At 42.6% G+C, this 7,674-nt stretch overlaps 1 long non-coding RNA gene across 2 annotated transcripts; it reads left to right on the top strand.

Annotated features, from left to right (window-relative positions):
• Positions 1 to 2,060: 2,060 nt before the first annotated feature.
• Positions 2,061 to 5,941, top strand: LOC135362544 (uncharacterized). Of its 2 annotated transcripts, XR_010407366.1 has the most exons (4): positions 2,061 to 2,878; positions 3,015 to 3,052; positions 4,166 to 4,213; positions 4,749 to 5,941. It is a non-coding gene; the product is annotated as an uncharacterized LOC135362544 (long non-coding RNA). The 2 variants fall into 2 exon arrangements; XR_010407365.1 differs by lacking the exon at positions 4,749 to 5,941 and having other exon boundaries at positions 4,166 to 4,736.
• Positions 5,942 to 7,674: the final 1,733 nt, after the last annotated feature.

Here is a 7,674-nt window from a genome sequence, read left to right as displayed (position 1 = left end):
CTTTGGCAGAATCCAAATGTAGGTTTTGTCTTCTGTACAATTGCCCAAATCACACATATAAAATCCTTATCAGTCACCTCAGTGTGAATGGAATACATTGGTCCTTTCCTGAGAACAGGCTTGAATGGAAAGGAGAGGACAAGAACATTGCAGGCAGCAGCCCTTACGGCCAGGAGAGGGAAGATGGGAAGGTGTAGAAGAGAAAGGATGTAGAAGGAGGTAGAGCTGGTAAACTTTCCACCTGGAAAGTTAGGTATAGCCTCCAAAATACACAGAAAATCTACATGTTAAAAAAAAAAAAAAAGCCAGACCCCCCCCACCCTTCACCACCACCCCCCCACCAAAAGATCACATTCTATGATTACATTTATATCTAGCAAATGTAAACTAATCTATAATGACTGAAAACAGATCTGTGGTTGCCTGGGAAGTGTTGGGGGTAGGTAAGAGGGAGAAATGACAAGGGGCATAGGGAAACACTGGGAGGTGATCGATATCTTGATTATGATGATGGTTTCAGGAGTGTATAGATGGGCCCAAACTTATCAAATCATACACATTAAGTATGTGCAGTTTACTGATTGCATTTCAGTTATACTGCAATAACATTTTTTGGAAAAGAGTGAAAAAAAAAAACAACCAAAAAACTATGTGAGTACTGTATGCCTGCCAAATAATCCATCTCACATACCTCTGGTAAATTCTGGCAGAAACAAGTGTTTTCCAAGAGCACACCTCATCTCTCTGAGAATCAGGTACTCTCTCCATAAACTGATAAAGATGAACTAGACAATCCCAAGGTCCTATCCAGATATCACAGTCTCGATTATAAGGGTCAAATATATAAACCAATAGAAAACCATTATTAAAGCCTAAAGGATTTGATACAAATACAAGGCAGGAATTATTAAATAATCAACATATACAGAGATATTGGGCAAAAATAATGGATTAAATACATGCATCTAATTTCACTATATCTAAAACTCCATAAAGAGGGATTTTTCCCCCCAAGGGCAAAGTCTCCAATGCGAACTCTTAGAAAGAAAAATTATGACATCAGAAATGAAAACCTTAATGAAAGGATTAGAAGACAGATTGAGGAAATTTCCCAGAAAGTAGAGCAAAAAGACAGGGATAGAAACTAGGAAAGAACAGATAAGAAATTCATCTGAACAGTTGAATCACAGGAGTTTTAGAAACACAACAGATACAAATTAATTCAAGAAAACACTCCAGAATCAAAGGTCATGAGTTTTCAGATTGAAAGGGCCACTGAGGGCCAGCACAATAGGTATGTCACTGTGAAATTTCTTAACACGGGGGACAAAGAAATCCTACAAGGTCACATGCGAAAAGGGCTTTGGCCTCAACCACAGCCCTGGAAGCTAGAAGACAATGGAGCCAGGCTATCAACGTTCTGAGGCAGTCGGACACACACGATTTCAAAAAATTTCCCTCTCATGAACTCTCAGGAAGTTGTAGAAAATATGTCATCAAAAAGAGGGAAGAAAGCAGGAAATGAGAAGACACAAGATCCAGAAACAGGTGATCCAACACAGGAAAGAGGCAAGGGAATTCCCCAGATGGTAGTAAAGGAAGGTTCCAGGGTGGCAGCTGTGCGGTCTCCCCCCACTCGGAGCAGGAGAGAAGCCTCCAAGAGACCTTCTCAAGAACAAACTGAGAAGACACCGGGGTAACTGGCAGAGTTTAAGGTTAATTAGTGATAAGATCTTAGAAACTTACGTGTATGAAAAAACAAAATAATCAAACAAGAAGATAACGTTGTGAAAGAGAAACAGTCATGGTTGACTATGTGGCTCAGCTGTGAGTGGCATTACATTGTCCTAATAACAAGGGCACTAATTATTGATCTACCAAAAATTACCATATAACTATATAGAGAGTAAGGGGGTCTGGGAAGCGTGCATGTACGTAAAAGGGGGGAGCGGAGAAAAGGGAGCTGAATCCTCACCTCCCCCATTGTGGTAAGTCAACAGATAACGCCTGAACTGAAAAATCAGGAAGTAGCACACAAACATGTTATTTATAGATAGGTAAAAGAATTACTTAAACAAGTTGAAAATGGTCCCTCTAGGGAAAGGGAAATGGGGGGAGGGGAGTAGGTAGAGAGAGGCTGAGGACTGCTCTTTGTCTTAATTAACCTTGTAGAACTGGTTGACTTTTTAAATTATGTGCCTGGTATAACGTTGATAAAATTTAAAAAATAATTTAAAAATGAGTGTGGTGAATGAGTAGTGTGACATTAACACTTACTGAGGGTCTACAGAGCCAGCAGGTGTCTCACATCTATGTGCTAACCTGCTGGTGCCAGGTTTGCTGAGCTGCTGCAGGTCATGCGAAACACATGTGTGAAGGTGCTTCCATTAGGGAGGTAGCATGGGGGCTAATCCCACACCTGTGCTTACTGCTGCCTCGATGACTTAGTTGCTTAGCCTAACTCTCAGCGTCTCAACTTGGGCAATCCTGTGAGGGTTTTGTGAATAAATGTCTATAGAATGCCGAGTGCGCAGGGCCTAGATCTACAGCCAGCTGCTTCAGGTCCTAATTTGGAGAAGAGCAAGGGATAGAGATGTAGTGAGTGGGACAGAAAACTATGCGCTCTGCTAAGTGACAGACTCTGGGGCTGGCAGCATGAAAAGCACAAGAAGGCAGTCCTGCTTCTGGGTTGGTTCATACCCAGAGCATCAGACTTTGATTCTTAGACACTTGTGTCTTAAATTTCAGTGAAAACTGGAAAGTTTCTGCTTCTGGAGTTTGAAATGGAGACTCCACGGGGGAAGTTTCTGAGACTGAGTCCTGTTGTCAACTACCACCCTGAGGGGCGGCACAGCATGGGGCCAGATCTCAATACAAGGTATTGTGTGGAAGAAAAACACCCTAAACTAGAAATGAAAAGACTCAGCTTACTAGATCCCCCTCTGACACTTAACTGCTTTGTGACCCTGGAGAGTTTACTCACCCTCACGGCTCACTTTTCTCTTTCCTTAAAGGACTTGACTCCATGATCTCCAGGGTCCGTTCCTAGCAGGTAAGACAGTAAACTCCCTGAGGCCAGGGACCGTGTCTGTCTTGTTCTTTGTTGGCTGTATATTGCATTCCGTAAACCTGCTATGGTCCCAAATGTGTAAGGGGTGAGGAGGAGAAGAACCTTTTGAGGGGGGTTTTTTCCTTTCTTATTTTTCATTCTTTCGTGTTTTCTCTGCTGTTGTTGTTTTCTGTTGGCAGGACGCATCCAAAGATCCAAATTTGTATTAAAAAGGAATGAAAAAAGGGGGAAAAAAAGTACCTAGCATAGTGCCTAGTACATAGCAGGTATTCAATACCTATTTGTTGAATGAGTGAAATGGAAGATAAAGACAGTTCATTAGGCTCTTCAAACCAGAAAATGACCCCAGTCAATGAAATTAACTACAGATGAAGAAACAAAAGCCTAGTGAAAAGGAAAAAAAGTCTTTGTGGTCACCCCAGCTAAACAGGAATGGAACTGGCCTCAAGTCCCAACACTGTGGAAGCTCAATAGATGGTAGGTCAACACAGATTAGACAGGGAAGGGAAGGAGCCACATCTCAAAATACTTAGAGGAAAACATCAGTGTAACAAGATACTATTCTGGGGGTGCCTGGGTGGCTCAGATGGTTAAGCGTCTGCCTTCGGCACAGGTCATGGTCCCAGGGTCCGGGGATCGTGCCCCGCATCGGGCTCCTGACTCAGCGGGGAGCCTGCTTCTCCCTCTCCCCCTGCTCATGCTCTATCTCTGTGTCTCAAATGAATAAATAAAAGCTTTAAAAAAAAAAAGATACTATTCTGAACAAACTGGTAAAGTCTGGCAGTGGAGTAAGACAAAGTAAAAAGAGCACATAGCATTTGGTTCAAGTTCCACCTCTGTTACTTGCCTGTGTGATTTTAGGCTGGCTACCTAATCTCTGAGGCTGTTTCTTTTTCTAAAAAGCAGGGATAATAATAGCATCTACTTCACAGAATTTTGGTTAGAATGGAAGTAAGTTAGATGTGGTATGTGAAGAAAATGTTTTGCAAGCTATAAAATATAGATTGTTAATCTGTTTGGCTAGGATCCCCCCTAAGTAATCTCTCACTAACAAATCAACGTGGTCATTAACAATAGGGTTGTTTTTTTTTCCAGCCATCTAGTTGTCACTTTGAAAATCAATGGAAGGACCGACCTTGAAAGGTAGGTAAATTTTGATGGAGGAGGGCAGGAGGAAGAAGATGTGGGCAGTTAGAATCTAGGCAGGGATGCTTCATGGGCTGCTCCTGAGTGGTCAAGAGCAGATAACTCCAAGGCTGAACGTAAAGAAGACTGGCGCAGGAGCCAGAAACCGGATTCTAGACTTTGTGATTGGCAGAATCTGTGAACCCTCTCATCCCGGTGGTTTCCAATTCTGTAGAGGAGAGGTAACCGCCACCTCTGCTTTCTTGGAGGTAACTGTAATGTCACATGAGACAGCGGATGTGAAGAATTTTTAAGAATTATTGATCACCATCTCTACAAATGAGAGAATATCATTCCTTTAGAAGAGATGGATGAGGTGATGGGAAGCACATGTATAATAAACCTTGCCTACTGTCATGGACGGAATTGTGTCCCCCACCCCGATTCTTATAATGAAGTCCTAACCCCCAGTGGGACTGTGTTTGGAGACAGGGCCTTTAAAGAGGTGATTAAGATTAAATGAGGTCATAAGAGTAAAGCCTTAATCCAATAGGACTGTGTCCTTATACCACGAGGAAGAGACACCAGGGGATGTGGGCTCACAGAGAAAAGGCCATGGGAGCACACAGCAAGAAGGTGGCCATCTGCAAAGCCAAGGAGAGAAGAGGTAGGAGAAACCAAACCTGCTGACACTTTGATCTTGGACTTCCAGCCTCCAGAACTGTGAGAAATAAATTTCTGCTTTTTAAGCCCCCTGCTCTGTGGTATTTTATTACAGCAGCTCTAGCAAACTAGTACACTCACCTAACAGCTCTGCTTCCCCAGAACAAATTCTCCCTTCATACTGAAGGATAATGTACAAAAATGGTTCCTAGAGGCACTCTGGCCAGCCAGCAAAGGGAGGAGGCCGTGTGGCTGGTGGTTAGGACTGGGTGTTAGAAGCTTGTCCTGTCTAGTTAATGGATTATGCTTGAATGGCTGAGTGAATGGAAACCAGCTTTGTCTGCTCTTAGACACTAAGTTTGTTTTCTTTTGCCTATATACCAAGATTCTGAAGCTCAACAGAATGATAAACTGTTTAAAGAGCTTTTAGTACAAGGGAAAGATGTAGGCCCATGAGTAAAGCTTAACTTTACTCTTTGTGATGTGCTAGGTAATTTGAATAATGATACCTTAGAAATAGGAGACAAAGTTTAAATCTTGGTTGGGAGCTCCAAGAGTAATTATGTGGGCTTCTTTTGAGGTTGAATTCTGTCAGAATTAAAAAGACAAATCTGGCAATTCTGCATTACTCCCTACACATTAACTTCATAGGTTTATTCATTCAACAGATTTTCTTGATCACTTACTACATGCCAATTTCTATTCTAAATCATACAGTTGAATGGGGGAAATATAGACAAGAGCCTGAGGATAAAAATAAATTCTATGGCCTGACATTTAAAAATCCAGTTCAGTCTGGGCCCTGACAACCTCTTCAGTTACCTTCTACAACTCCTATTCAAATGCCTTTCTCCAAACAAATCATCCCAGTGAAACCTTTCTAAACTTTGTACTTTCACTCTTGTTCCCTACCTGGATTGCTTTCTATACCTTATTTTAATCCTATCCATCCAGCAAAGTGTGGTAGTTAGCCACCCAGGGGAAGCCAGTACCAAGTCTTTTTTTTTTTTTTTAAAGATTTTATTTATTTATTTGAGACAGAGAGAATGAGAGACAGAGAGCATGAGAGGGAGGAGGGTCGGAGGGAGAAGCAGACTCCCCGCCGAGCAGGGAGCCCGATGCGGGACTCGATCCCGGGACTCCAGGATCATGACCTGAGCCGAAGGCAGTCGCTCAACCAACTGAGCCACCCAGGCGCCCGCCAGTACCAAGTCTTAAAGCAGCTCTGTGGAGAGGCCTGTGTTATGAGGGACTGAGGCCTGCCAATGACCACTTCAGTGGGCTTGAAACTGTTTTCTCCTCTACCCTCCCTATTCAGCCTTGGAGCTTAACTGCAACCTCATGAGAAACCTTGAGCCAGAGGAGCCCAGCTAAGCTGTACCTAGATTCTTAACCCATGAAAACTGTGAGATAATAAATATTTATCATTTTAAGCCACTAAGTTTGAAGGTAATTTGTTACTCAGCTGTAGACAACTAATACAGAAAGTGGGGTAATTTGTTATATAGCAGTAGATAACTATACACAAGCCTTGGTTCAAATTGCTTCCCTGAATTGGCTTTGACCTTGCCTAGCCCAGAGAAGCTTCTGCCTTCTTTGAATTTGATGTAGAACTGTTGATCTCATTGATCATTTCATACTTTTGCAACATTAGCTATCTTCTATCCTTTGTTTCTAGTCCTTTCCAAATAACCTAAAGTCAGTAGCTGCTTAAATTACTCGCTCAGAGTTAAGTATTGGCAAGGTGGAGAAAGGTTTGGAGAAGCTAGAATTTTGTATGAGAAAGGAGGTTTAGTTCATTTCTGGTGGCTGACTGATAAACATCTTGTAGGTGGGAAGATGAAGTAGAAGTTAGAAGAGGAACCACAGCTTGGGAAGAACTAATTTTTGGTCTTCATCAAAGTGAGGCATCAGCAGCCAATACTAACAGCCAATTCTCCTTGTAAATTCTTTCTAGTGATTTCCTTCTTATTGTGTGAGGAGCTTAGCCTTCTGTTGGCAGTTGTAAGAGGTAACCAAGGGTGGCTCTGGGGCACTGGGGTCACTTCAGAGAAGGGAAGCCAATTGTTTTCTCAGGGCCACTCTCTCACGTTTATTCTTTTCAGGGCCTCTGTAGCAGGACTGTGCTGAAACCCATTTCCTACACGTAGCACCATTTATTTAAAACACACAGCACATATACACAAAAAATCAAATGCAAAGGAAAAGAGGGGGGAAAGGCTGCTGAAGACCAGAGTCACTAAAAGTTCAGGCTAAGAATAGACAAGGAACTCTGAGAGCTGCTTGGCTATGTGACCTCCTGCAGGGGCTTGGCAATAAGCCCAATTCAGCTTTGTTTTTTCTATGCCTTTACAAAGAAAGAGCACTAGCTTGGGAGTCAGGAGACCTGGGTTCTAGGCCTGGCTCTGCCAGTGCTGCCTTCTATGAACTTGGGTGAGTCCTTCCCCTTTCTAGGCCTCAGTTTCCCATTTGTAAGATGAAAGGGTTAGGCTAGACTCCAAGATATTCCAACTCCAATACACAGAGAACACAAAGGAAAGTAAAAAGAATGCTGGCTGGCCTGGGAACTAGGAGACCTGACTTCTTACCCCAGCTTTGTCATTAAGAACCACACCTCTTTGGGCCTCTATTTCCTCATTCATAAAACAAAGTGATATATTCATTCATTCATTCTTTCCACAAATATTTCTTGAATACCTGAATACCGTGCTTGGTGCTGGAGATATGATGGTGAGCCAAGACAGACATGGTCTCTGTTCTTGTGAAATTTCCAGTCTATTGGGGGTGGAGGAAAGAAGGAGAAGATTAACTGTAAG

The sequence above is a fragment of the Mirounga angustirostris genome, unplaced genomic scaffold (assembly GCF_029215605.1).
Source record: "Mirounga angustirostris isolate CCGP_5_RB_7025 unplaced genomic scaffold, mMirAng1.0.hap1 SCAF_14, whole genome shotgun sequence".
Classification (NCBI taxonomy): Eukaryota; Metazoa; Chordata; class Mammalia; order Carnivora; family Phocidae; genus Mirounga; species Mirounga angustirostris.
The sequence above is the reverse complement of the archived record's forward strand: the minus strand, read 5'-3'. Positions and strand labels throughout refer to the sequence as shown.